Below are 13722 nucleotides of genomic sequence, written 5' to 3' on the forward strand. Positions count from 1 at the left end.
TGTAAATTGAATTGTGATTATCTTTCCCATACACTCAAAGCCTTCTTTATTTTGAGTACATTATATAGATGCTGCTATCCACAGGATGCAGAGAGGATGCTACGTAACGTGTCAGCCTCGACACTGCAATAGAAAGAACTCATTTGCTTACCATGTTATACATATTGGTCTGCATTTCCCCAGGCTGTGAATTACTCCCTTCCAGGGAATTTCTACCTTGGAAGGATCATTAACTCTTTGAGGGTACCAGCAAACCAGGTAGCAGATTCACCTTTTGTGAACTAAAATTCTAAATCCAGAAAAGACGATGAGAGTTCTGAAGTCCACCTCCCTATCTTTGTAAGAGGATCATCTCAGTAAGGAATGATTAAGGTTGTGATTTTTAAGGAGGCATTCCTAGATTCAATTCCTTCCTCCATAAGGTTTAAAATTCCTCTATGCCTCAGTTTTCTCATAGGTAAATAATATCTCCCGTATAGTTTATTATGAGGATTAAATGATAGATAGAACTTAGATACTAATAAGAACTCAATAGGGAATTCCCTGGCAGTCCAGTGGTTAGGGCTCTGTGCTTCTACTGCAAGGGCCACAGGTTCAATCCCTGGTCTGGGAGCTAAGATCCCACATGCTGTGTGGTGTGGCCAAAAAAAAAAAAAAAAAAACCCACAAACTCAATAAAAGCTAGCTATCATATTATTAGTCTTATTGTCATTATTAATTTGATGAGCTTCAGAAAAAATTGTGCACCTGTCTTCATGCCATTGAGACCTGACTGTCCCTCTAAAACCTGATACTCTCTGAAATAATAACCAACCCCAGGTAAACCCAGTCAGTGGAGGAGAATTACGGCCATTTTCTTTCTTTCTTTTTTTTTAACTTTAAAAAAAGAGTGTTACAGATAACCCCAGTTATACAGATTTTTTCTTGTGTCATTCCATTTAAGCTCTTAGGAGCACAAAGTTTTAGGTCTCTAGTCTCTTAAAGTAGTAAATTGTTTAAGCAAGAAAATAGCTGCATTGATAGGATCCTGATTAGCTTATTGGCATTTGGCTTTGTGGATGCAAATGCTGAGCGAAGATTTAGGAAAGCGGTGTTTAGGACCAGCTCTGCCTCTTAGCGTTGCGACTGTGGACTACTCAGTGCCTCTACTTTGCAGATTCTTATCCAAGTTATGGGACTGGGTAATCTCTGAGATACGTAGAAGAGCTAATGTCCTGTGATTGATTCAGAAAGGAATCATGCTTTAAAGAATGGGGAATGAATTCTGCTCCCAGTTCCTCAGGTAAACTATTACTATGGTATAATAAATTGTTGGGAAAATTATTCTAATTTTCCTTGCCATTGGATAGATACAGCCATTGAAGCATTTCAGGTGAGAATAGCTTGTCTGGACAGCACCACACAACCACTGCTGGGCTGGATTAAGTTCCTGACGTAACAAGCTGATATAAAGGGTTATCAGAAGGGAGTTAGCCACACAGAGAACTGGCAGGTGTAGCCACTATCAGCAAAGCTTTGTTTGTCAACAGTGTTCCTAAGGAATCACCTTCTCAGCAATGCCACTGGCCCTGCAAAGTCATTCTCTCTGTAGCGTTGAGAAACTCACTTCTTGGTACAGCCAAACCCTTTTCTATTCAATGTGTCTGCCACCTTTTGAGAAGAGCTTCCACCATAGCATGTCGTGTTCATTTCTGTGACTTCATAGTATTTGGCACTTTCTGGGTCTTGAAACAAACACAGTTTCAGCAAACTCATTTCTTCATCCAGGAGGAAAGGGCCAAGCTGTTGCTGCCCAGTTGTTGCTGGTGGACGGAGGCTCTGTTTCCAGGTTTTCAGGGTCCTGGTATACCTGTGTTTACCTTGGAAACTAAGACATGCTGGGGTTTTTTGTTTTTATTTTTGTTTTTTAATCAGGGGTATAGTTGCTTTACAATGTTGTGCTAGCTGCTGCGGCACAGTGAAGTGAACCCGCCGTATGTATACACATATTCCCCTGCCTTTTGGATTTCCCTCCCATCCAGGTCACCACAGAGCACCAAGTAGAGTTCCCCTTGCTATACAGCACATCCTCACTAGTTTTCTATTTCATGCTGGCTTTATCTCAGAAATCACTCTTATCCGTGCACCTCTTGGTTCACCTGTGAGTGAAGACTAGAAGCTTCTTTTTATCTGACCTCTTGTTTAAAGAAGAAGAGTATTTTGATGTTCTGTTGACACGCTGATTACGGTGGAGCAGTGTCTGCCTCAGCAATTAGGGTTTAGTCAGCACTTAGGGCAGAAACCATGTATAGTGAAAAAAAAATGCCTTTAGAAATCCGTTAAGTTTGACAAAGTGCAGCGTAAATAGATTTGTGTACAATTCTATGAAGTAAAATACATATATGAAAAATGCATATCTTCAAACTAGAACCACACTGCACACGCTGCAAGCTGATTACTCTGAGAGAGGTTCCCAGGGACCGACACCCCTCGTAGGCACAGTTAATTTGTGTCTCCCTGTTCACTACCCTCCTGGTTATATTTAGTGCATGGAAGGGCAGGCAGACTCACTCAGGCTACTTAAATTCTTGTTCCTCTCCTTCTCTCTTTATCTCCCTAGATGTGTACAATTAGAATATTATAAGCTAAATACCCAAATGATGTGGCTCCTCTATAGCTAGGGTTAGCTCTATATTCATAGAGAGGAAAGATGATTTAAAAGATGTTTCAGTAATAGGCTGCTGCAGAGAATCAGTTTAAATTACTTTTTTTTTTTTTTTTTTTTTTTCCGGTACGCGGGCCTCTCACTCCTGTGGCCTCTCCCGTTGCGGAGCACAGGCTCCGGACGCGCAGGCTCAGCGGCCATGGCTCACGGGCCCAGCCGCTCCGCGGCATGTGGGATCTTCCCGGACCAGGGCACGAACCCGTGTCCCCTGCATCAGCAGGCGGACTCTCAACCACTGCACCACCAGAGAAGCCCTAAGTTACTTTTTGATGCATCAAAGAACATTTATTGAGCACCTATGTTATGGACTCAGTGTTTTGTGTGCACCCTCCAAATGCATATATTGAAACCCTAACCCCCAGTGTGATGGTTGGAGGGCCTTTGGGATGTAGTTAGGTTTAGGGTGATGCCCTCATGATGAGATTCGTGTCCTCATAAGAAGAAGAGACAGGAGAGTCAACTCCCTCCCCACAAGCACACATGGAGGAAAGGCTATGTACGCACAAGCTGGAAGGAGGCCCTCTGTAGCCAGGAATCAGCTCTCACCAGACACTGAATCTGCTGGCACTTTGATCTTGGACTTCCCAGCCTTCAGAACTGTGAGAAATGAATGTCTGTTGTTTAAGACACCTGGTCTGTGGCATTTTGTTATGGCAGGCTGAGCTGACTAAAACAACTTACTGTCCTCTTGATCTGGATTTTTTAAACCAGGGAAAGAATGCTGTTTCCTGTATGTGAATGTAAACGTGATACATAATAGAGATGACATTACAGATCACTGAAGAAAAAAATGGACTGGTAAATAACTAACCTGGAAGTACTATGTTATCCATATAGAAAAAAAAATCTATACCATTCAAATATAAAAAAAATCTGTTGCATTTAGGTTAAATACCTAATTATGTAAATAAAATATTAAAATTAAAAAAATAAAATGTAAGATGATTTCTTATAAACTTAAAATAAGAATGAGTTTCTTTAATGAAATGTAAAATTCGAACCTTGAATAAAAGAGTTGACATATTGATCCACATAAAAATATCCTGTTCAATAAAAATCACTATAAACAGCCAAGTCACAAACTAGGAGTAGATGTTTGCAACACATGTAAACAATGTAGGATCAATATTTCATATTTATAAAGAATTTCTATAAATTAGCAGGACAGTAACTAATAGGAAAATGGACAAGTGAGGATCGAAGCAGGCAATTTCTAGAAGGGACCATACTGGACTGATGGATAAAGAATTGATACGATGTTCAGCTTCACTAGAAATTGGTGAAATGTATGCGAAATAACGAGATCTAGGAAATGGGTAAAATATTTTAAATTCTTACAATACCAAATGTTGGTAAGGGTGTTTAGAAAGGGACATTTTTAGACCCTATTGTCTTTTGCATAGCTTGATAAGCCTAATTTGCAGAACAATTTTGTAGTATCTAGTAAGTAAAATTGTACCCATTTTGAACCTAGCAGTTCTGTTACTAGCTGTGACTTTAGAAAAACTCCCTAGCATATGAGCAGGGAAACATATACAGACTTAATTATGGAATCATTTGCATTAAAAAATTAAATACAGTACGTAATGTTTATTACAAGGTCTTTCTTTTACTTGTTCTTTCATGTATTTATTTATTCAGTTTACATGGTCTATACATAAAATCACTTTAAAACCTCTAAATTATCTCATGTCCATTAAATGGAAACAATAATGCTAGGCCTAGTTAAATTACAAGAAAAAATCACTCTATACCAAGACAGTGTTTTAAAAAACCAAGGTCAAAGGAAGTAGTCTTGGGGGAGGGGCATTCCTGAGCTGGTGGCTGGATCCCGGGAGCTGCTGGGTGAAAGAAAGAAAAAGATGCTTTCAGACAGGAGTGGTTTGATTAGAGCCCAGTGACACAGCTAAAGGGAATTAATCATAATTACATGTCTCAACATAGTAAATCTCAAATGCAGGGTCGAGAGAAAAAAAAGCATATGCCATGGCAAAAAGACAAAATGACTAACAGCATTTATTGGGTGTTATTCTATGTTGAGCATATTGTAAATACAGTTTATATAAAGTTTAAAGTAACAGGGAAAATATTGCAAATATTGTTTAGGGAGAAATATTTTGTAAAAGAATAATATGGACAGTAATGATAATCACCAAAGTCATTAGAGGGAGTGCCTGGGAAAGGGCTGGTGGGGGACGACGTGGGAGATTGAGCAGCAGTTCACAGAAAGCTTTAGCTATCTCTCTGTATCTGTGAAGATCTCGTCCATTAAAAACAAAAGTTTTGAGGCAAATTTGGCAAACTGAATCTGTGTTGTGGTGAATATACATTACTTTTTCCCCTAGGTAACTTTTAGTCTATTTGAAATATTCTAAATGTTTAGAAATTTTAAAATTGCCATTGCAGTTATTTTTGCAGTGTGTTTAACTTAGCAGCTTTGTGAAATGTATGGCAACACAGGGTAAATTGCCCTATACTTAACATCTCCAGTGGTAACAAGGCATAATTTAGAAATTTCACCCAGAATTCACTTCTGTAAACTCTGCAGTAACGAAGTAGTTAAGTTCAGGACTTCTATATTGATCAGCACTGCTTTGAATAGAATTTAAAGATTAGTGCTAGAGGAATACACACCTGTGGGAAGGCAGAGTGAACTAAGAGGACTCAGATCACTTATAGATTCACTGCATATTTACATTTTTATATGTTTACAGTGGAAAAAAGTTAAGTTGCACAATGAAAGCATTAAGAAATATGCTTAAAACTTTCTGCTCAACAAAAACTGCTATAAACAAATTTAGTCAACTCACACACTGATTTTAAAATCAGTAGATCTGAAGACATTGCCTCCATTTTCTTGAGTTTAGTTAGGACACTTCTGGCTGCTTAATATGAATTTTCAGATTTAAATTGGAGTAAAGGGAATGAATGAAGAATATGTATAAAAAATTAATACGTATCTTTAAAATTTTTTCTATTAGTTTTCTTTGGTTACATTTAGATATCATGCCAAAAAAAAAAGCAAGTACTAAGAATGGAAAACAAAGATTTTTCAGCTGAGAGGATTTATGACTTTATTATCAAATATGTAGTCAGTCATTCAAGCAACAGTTAGTTATTGAGTATCTGCTCTGTGCCAGGTACAGTTCGAAGTGCTGAGGAAGGAGCAGAGAACAAATGAGAAACCCCTGCCCTCATTTTATTTATGCTCGAAGGAGGAAGGGGTAGAACTTACTTTCTCATCATCTAGTGCCCATATACAAGGACACCTACTAAATGGTAATTGAGAATCTTTGTGGTTTTGGGAAGGAAAGGGGTGGGGGTGTGCACTGAATGGGATTTCTTGGATAACAGTAATTACAGAAGGAAAACACGCACTGGCTTCTCCTATTATATAAATGAGAACGTTTATAGTAATTTTCTGAGAATGGCGTTCTCAAATGTTTTAAGTGCAGAAGAAGAATAAATTGTCGAGTCTGCTTTTCAGCTGTGCTATGACTGCCTGTTTTACTCTTTTTCCTTCCCAGCTCTACTGAGCTTATTACTTAATTGATGGGTTTTTCGTTTTCTTTTTTTTCCCTGAAGAGTAAATTATTGTCTTTATTCAGTAAGGAGTTCAAGTGAAATGTAAAGTACTCTTTTATTCAACTAGCTCTTTACTTTCTTGTTAAGACCTTCTGTGTGTGTCAGGCACAGTCCCAGGCTCTGTGTGTTCAGAAATGCACAGCTTGTCCTCCAGGGGGTCTGTGGTCTGACAGGCCAAATGCCAGTGCCAGTTGTCGTGCAGCATGGCAGTTGATCTTAAGGAGGGATAGACATAGTTCTGAGTGAGCAGCCCTGCCTGAGGTTCAGAAGCTGTGTAGCTGGAAGTTTTTTTTCGTTGTTGGGGCTTCAAAAATGAGTGATGGTTTGCCAGATGTGAAGTGTGAGGTGGGCTTCCCAGCAACTTCACAACCCCGTGACTCCCGTCAGTCACTCAGTGCATTCATTGCCTCAACGTGCCATAGCTTCTGTATGTCATTCATTCGGTCATTCATTTATCCGTTGATTTATGCCATCAAATTTAGTATATGTATTATACTTCTTTTGTTGGCCATTTGCTAAGCAGTAGTGAAATGTGTAAGAAAGATGTTGCATTTAGCTTCATTTTATATGTCAACACCAATGGCTAGAGTTATTGGCACGTAACCATTCTAATCCAAAGATTTTTGAATTCAAAATATTGGGTTGGCCAGAAAGTTCCTTTGGGTTTTTCGTAACATCCACGGAAAAACCTGAAGGAACTTTTGGCCAACACAGTGTGTGAGTTATTATAGTCAGATGGGTAACATGATTTGGTTTTGAATAAAAGTACTTAGTTATAGTCTACAGTGAACAAGAGCATTTGGAGGTTATATAATGCATCTGATCATAGTATCGAACCTGATCAGAAAAACAAAGAAAACAGAATTCTTCTGGAGCTTGCTTTATATACTTGTTTCCACACAATCCAAATAATTCCCATTCACTACAACTCTGGGAGAACACAACAGCACACAGCAATTTTAGGTAGGTTATCTTGTTGGTTCTGACAGCATCCCTATGGATCATGAATATAGACTCCATGACTTGTCCAGAAACATAGGAATAGTATGTGGTAGAACTCTAACTTGATTCTAGTGTTCACTTCACCATGCCCATGAGAAAACTCTGAAATTCCTACATGCCTCTCATACTTTTTTTTTCTTCTGATATATCTTTTTATAGTTTTAAAGTAACTTTTTTTTCCGTACTTAGCTTTCCTTTAACAAGAAGGCAAATTTTTTTTTAAAGTAAAATAAGTAAAACAGTGGGGTAATGTAGCTACCAATATAAAAATGTTTACATTTCTAAAATATGGTAGATTTAGGGAACTGTGAACATAGCCATTTGTGTGTGTGTGTGTGTGTGTGTATAGAAATATAGCTTCAATAAATTAGATTTAGTCACAAATACAAAATTATATTTTTAAACATATTGATATTTCACTTCATCATATGATATAACCACGTGCTGAAAATGAATTTGGAATTTCAGAGACACACGCAAAAGTATAATCCATCAATGGTCCTCATTCTTCTTGGTGAATCCTTCCCCTTTAGGATATTTCCTTTCACTGAAATGACTGGACATAAGGCATGTCAATGCAAAACATAAGTGAAGAATTTAGAGAAGCTAACTTTTACCAGGGGAATAGATGGGAAGTAGAGATTAAGGAAGCAGGGAGCCATTGAAAACTGTTGGGTGGAATTGAGAGGGGCTTAATGTAGCTTAAGGGAGATGGGCTTTCAAGAGAGCTCCGAAGTCGGACGAGTGGAAACAAGAAAGTGATAGAGAGCTATAAAGAAGGGTCAGCAACTGTTTAGTAACTGTGTGCCTCTGCAAGACCCCAGTGCCTGGTGTTGTGGACTCAGTGGAGTTCTCAAGATTCTTGAGGTCTGGGAAAACATGTTCTCGTCAGATGAGAAGAAAAGATCTAAAAAAGACAAAGCAAGTCTGAGAGGTGGAGTAGAAATTGAAATTTAGGACTATTGTTGTCAGTGGCACACTATGAGCAACTTTTAAAAGGCTTGTTAGGGTAAAAATGCACTTTTTGGCTTTTTAAGAAAGCATACTATGAAGAAAGAAATAATCGATCATATACTCAGAGCTAAGCATAACTATTGGCTTGCTGTCCCTACCATAACAACCAAAAATTGAGGGGAAGGGAGAGCAAAGATGCTGATCTTGTGAGCTTCAGATTGCCACAGCAGCCAGCAAACAACGATTGGACCGTGGATCAGTATTTCAAGCAAACAGTCTTGACTGTTTTACCAGCATAATCCCAGGATCTTCACTTTAAGCCAATGTTCTTCGTCCTAAGAGAGCGTCACGGAAAGCATTTGTTTCTTTGTGACTGAAGAACAATTAATTTAGTTCAACTCACTTTGTTGAGCATGTACTATGTGAAAAAACCGTACCTAGTCCATAAATCCTAGTTCTCCACAACCATAACCACTGGAGGCTGCTGTTTCAACACACCAACAGAGGCAGTGAATCTCTAGAAGCAAAACAATCTAGGCCAAAATAAATTAGTAAAGGATGTCTGAGGGTAAGTGGTCTTTTTTTCAATTGATATAAAATTTATATCCAGTGAAATGCACAGTTGAGTGCTCTCTTCCACATGATTTTTTTTCCACCTTGAATTCTGTGAAACCAGTTTGCCCTGGACTTTCTCCTACATCTTTGGCTATTCCACCCCTCTCTCATCATAGTTACCTATCACTTCACTAAATGTTGATATTCCAATGTCTAAGTTCTTCTCTTCTCAGGTTACATATTCTCTTTATACTGTGTTGCTTTCAATAACCTCATCAGCACCACATCTACAAATCTAGACCCTATTTCCCATCTGCTCCATTTGTACATATCCAACAAGCAATGGGACCTCTTTGCTTAGTGGTCCCATAAGAACTTTAAATTTGTCATGTGCAAAAATGAACTTATTGCCTCTCACTACAAACATGCTTTTAATTATGTTTTAATTATTGGCACTAATGAAAACATACTTTTCAAAACAATTCAAGCAGTCGAGCACTTTTGTGTGATAAGGGATGTGTCAAACATTATAAATCAGGTAACCCTCTTTTGGGAGAACTGATTGTTTAGCCATTTATTCACGCCAAACCTGGCCATCATTCTGGAGCTTTCCTCCTTCCTCATTGCACCCACCCAAAATCCTCCCAAAATTTCACCTCCCCCTTGTCATCGTGGTCCTTGCTTCTTCCTCTGGAATCTCTCAAATCTGTTTCTTTCTTCAATCACTGTACTTGTCAAAAATCTTTCTACTTTCTTTCCAGACTTCCACACAGGGAGTATTGTTGCAACAGATTCAGACTCTGTTCCTTAGGCATAGAGGTAACGGAGGGATGAATTCTGATTGGAGATTTACTCATCAACCACGTATTGAGTTTCTGTTAGGCATAAAATAAGTCTATTAAAGTAGCAGAACAGAATTAGTCTGAGTGGAGCAAGCGAGCTGAGTGCTTGAGTAGTCGAGTCCCGGAGACCGGTAGCGCTTGCAGCATGGCTGACCAGCTGACTGAAGAGCAGATGGCAGAATTCAAAGAAGCTTTCTCACTATTTGACAAGGATGGTGATGGAACTATAACAACAAAGGAGTTGGGAACTGTAATGAGGTCTGTTGGGCAGAATCCCACAGAAGCAGTTACAGGACATGGTTAATGAGGTGGATGGATGCTGATGGTAATGGCGCAATTGACTTCCCGGAATTTCTGACACTGATGGCAAGAAAAATGAAGGACACAGACAGTGAAGAAGAACTTAGAGAAGCATTCCTTGTGTTTGATGAGGATGGTAATGGCTATATTAGTGCAGCAGAGCTCCGCCATGTGATGACAAACCTTGGAGAGAAGTTAACAGATGAAGAGGTTGATGAAATGTCAGGGAAGCAGATATTGACGGTGATGGTCAAGTAAACTAAGAAGAGTTTGTACAGATGACAGCAAAGTGAACACATTGTACAGAACGTGTTAAATGTCTTGTACAAAATCGTTTATTTGCCTTTTCTTTGTTTGTAACTTACCTGTAAAAGGTTTCCCCCATTGTCAAAAAAAAATGCATGTATGGTAATTAGGACTTCATTCCTCCATGTTTTCTTCCCTTATCTTACTGTCATTGTCCTGAAACCTTATTTTAGAAAAATTGATCAAGTAACATGCTGCATGTGGCTTACTCTGGATATATCTAATAAGCCCTTCTGCACATCTAAACTTAGATGGAGTTGGTCAAATGAGGGAACATCTGGGTGATGCCTTTTTTTTTAAGTAGTTTTCTTTAGGAACTGTCAGCATGTTGTTGTTGAAGTGTGGAGTTGTAACTCTGCATGGACTGTGGACAGTCAACAATATGTACTTAAAAGTTGCACTATTGCAAAACGGGTGTTTTATCCAAGTACTCGTACACTATTTTTTTTGTACTGCTGGTCCTGTACCAGAAACATTTTCTTTTATTGTTACTTGCTTTTTAAACTTTGTTTTAGCCACTTAAAGAAAATCTGCTTATGGCACAATTTGCCTCAAATCCATTCCAAGTTGTATATTTGTTTTCCAATAAAAAAATTACAATTAAAAAATAAATAAAGTAGCAGAACATAATATAATTGAATAATAAAGTAGATAACTCATTATGGGAATATCTTCTAAATAATACCTATTTAATCCATAAATTTTTTCTCTTGTCAACTCATTCTATGCTAATCTTCTAAATAGATTGTTATTTGAATACCCACTTCTGATTCACCTTGAATCCTATCTTAGGTTTAGACTCCCCTGAGACTGTTGTTTCCAAGTGTTTATGCTATTTTGGGAGACATTTTCTAGGCTGCCTTTTCCAGCTGCTGTTGTTTTATCTCTGTCATTCTCTGGTGGTACCTGCCTGCCCACAGGCTCAAATTGCTGCACTTGAAAATCTATTCACCCTACTTAGTGTAAATTAAAGGGGTTGCTTTATTTGGCTTTCAAGCCTACTGCATCACAGAAATCTTAGTTAACAGCAGGGTTTGAGGACACCTAGTTAAATTTCTCAACCAGTGGTGCTGGGATTGCTCTGAGCTCTGACATGCTGTCTTGATGTTAGCTCACATGACAAAAGAGGCAAAAAATAGCTGAACGATACAGCTGGGAAACATATGTAGATCACGCAGCTTTAAAAGAGACTCAAAATAAGTCACATGCTTTCTCTGCTCTTCTCTTTCCCCATTCGTTCATTTCCAGTGTTTCTCATCTCATATCATTATGGACAGTGGTTAGCTTAGTACCTCCCTCTGCACATACTCACGGAAGGGACAGGATTTTTACTCTTTCCCATTGGCGAGAAAGCCTCTGATCCCCTTGTGTCTTCTGCTCCTCACATGCTTTTTACTATTGGAAGAGGAATGAGAGAGAATGATTCAGTGGTCTGTCTAAAGTGAAAGTTTAGATTCAGTGGTCTGTCTAAAGTGAAAGTTGAGGTCCTCACTCTCTTCTTCCTCCCGCCCCCTCTCCGTGGTACCCAAGTACCTAAGGGTAGACTTGATTCAGCCTCATGTCCTCTCCTGCTAACAGAGGCAGCTCAGAGTCTTCCAGGCCTTCAGATCTACTTCCAGAAAGGAATCCCAGGATTCTGGATTTGAGGGTAAAGAAAAAGTAACAAGCCCAATTTTGTCCATACTCCAAGGTACATTGTTAAATCCAGCTCTACAAGGAATGAAAGTCCTGTTTTGAAAATGGGGCACCCTCTTCCTGTTATTTGTTTTTCACTTAGGTTGGGATTTCAGGGGAGCCTAAGCATCACTCCTTCCCTCTAGATTATGAACCAGTTTGGGCCTGTGGTCAGGTAAGCAGTGAAAGAGAAAGAAAGAGAGAGAGGCACAGAGGGAGAGAGGGAGAGAGAGAGAGACAGGTCAATCAACTGAGGTAAAAATTACTTCATGCAACATTACATCAACCACATTAAACCATTTCCAGTTGGGACCCAATGACGCCATGTCCTCAGTGGTTTATGTTTATTTAATATGCATTTGCCTGGAAAATAATAATTCCATGACAAGCATAGTGCCAGACACAAGAGTTTCAACAATGAACACAGGAATACATTCCTTAGTTTAATGGGGCTTATATATTTACAATCTAAAAGGAAGGGTACATGAGTAATGTGGAGTGAGCTTTATAATCAGCCAGGCCAGAAATCAGATTGTGATTCCATAAATGATTAACTGGGATAAAATACATTTAGTCGGTTATTTTCTTAATTTTTTAGTATGATAGGTAGCCATGGACATTTTATGAGTATTGTTTCCTATTATAGAGTCAGAGCAGAATAGTAAGAAGTGAACTGGATTAGGAATCGAAAGACTTGAGTGCTCATTCAGGTCCATGAACAACTTGCCTTTTGCCTCTGTGAAGGTCATTAATTTTTCTATAGCTCTCTTTCCTGTCTGCATTTTGGAGAAATCCACAGTACTGTGGTGAAGATTTTGGGAGACTGTGAAGGTAAAGAATCAAACCTTGGTACATCCTAGCTCTGTAGTGAATGCCAGTTCCTCTTCCTTCTCTCCCCAGCCCAGTGTATTCTTTAGTCCTCTCCAATCTTACCACAACTAGCATTGGACTCTGGACTTTTCAGGAGACAGGGGAGGGGTGGGGTAGAGGATAGAGATTATTTTGTAAGTGTCTGTATACAAGTTGCCAGTGGGGGCAAAATAGAACCATCCTTCCAGAGGGAAACCTCATGACATCTTCTACTTGCATTCATATACGTGGCAGTGTTTTCACATCTTTAGCTTCTAAGATCAGAAAATATAAGCTTTGCCTAGATTTTTAAGATACTTTTCAAACTCTAACTCATATTTAAACTAAATATACCAAGTTTTCACAGAATGGGGGGAATGTAAGTTCATAACCAAACTATTTGTTATTCTAAAAAAAAAGAAGACATTTCTAACATACAAGTTGCTGACATTTGCCAGTTTATTTGCAAAATACCAGTGTAGCAAGAGGGAATTTGTCTATGAATGTTCACATACTGAATTCCTTGTGTTAAGCAACTCTAAAACATACTTTCTAGTTTTAGGATCCCAAAGTTTCACCTGTTTTAACACACATTTCTTGATCCCCAGTGTCGAGAAAGAAATGAATCTATTTTGTTTGGAATTATTCATGATGCTCACTCAATTCATAATTCAAAGAGCCTATAGAGAAGCCTACACTTTCAGATATAATAGAACTTTATTGTAAGGTATTTCATCAGTTATGTTATAAAGATAGATACTTGTTCAGATTATCCATAGCACTCTTTTAAAATAATAGTTACTGAGATTAGTTTATATTCCAGAACTTGTTCTAGGGTCTGTAATATAATTCAGTCTTCCCAGTAGTCCTCACTTCTGAAGTTGAGGGAATTACCACTTAATGAGTTAAGTTGATTGACCCAAGGTCACATGTATAAAATAGCAGAAAGAA

General features: G+C 38.5%; 1 pseudogene; it reads left to right on the forward strand.

The window, feature by feature from the left end:
• The first annotated feature begins 9653 nt into the window (after positions 1–9653).
• LOC114906780 lies at positions 9654–10524 on the forward strand (annotated as a pseudogene).
• The last annotated feature ends 3198 nt before the right edge of the window (positions 10525–13722 follow it).

The sequence above is a fragment of the Monodon monoceros genome, unplaced genomic scaffold (genome assembly GCF_005190385.1).
Source record: "Monodon monoceros isolate NGI ecotype Baffin Bay Population unplaced genomic scaffold, NGI_Narwhal_1 Super_Scaffold_3, whole genome shotgun sequence".
In the NCBI taxonomy this organism is placed as follows: Eukaryota; Metazoa; Chordata; class Mammalia; order Artiodactyla; family Monodontidae; genus Monodon; species Monodon monoceros.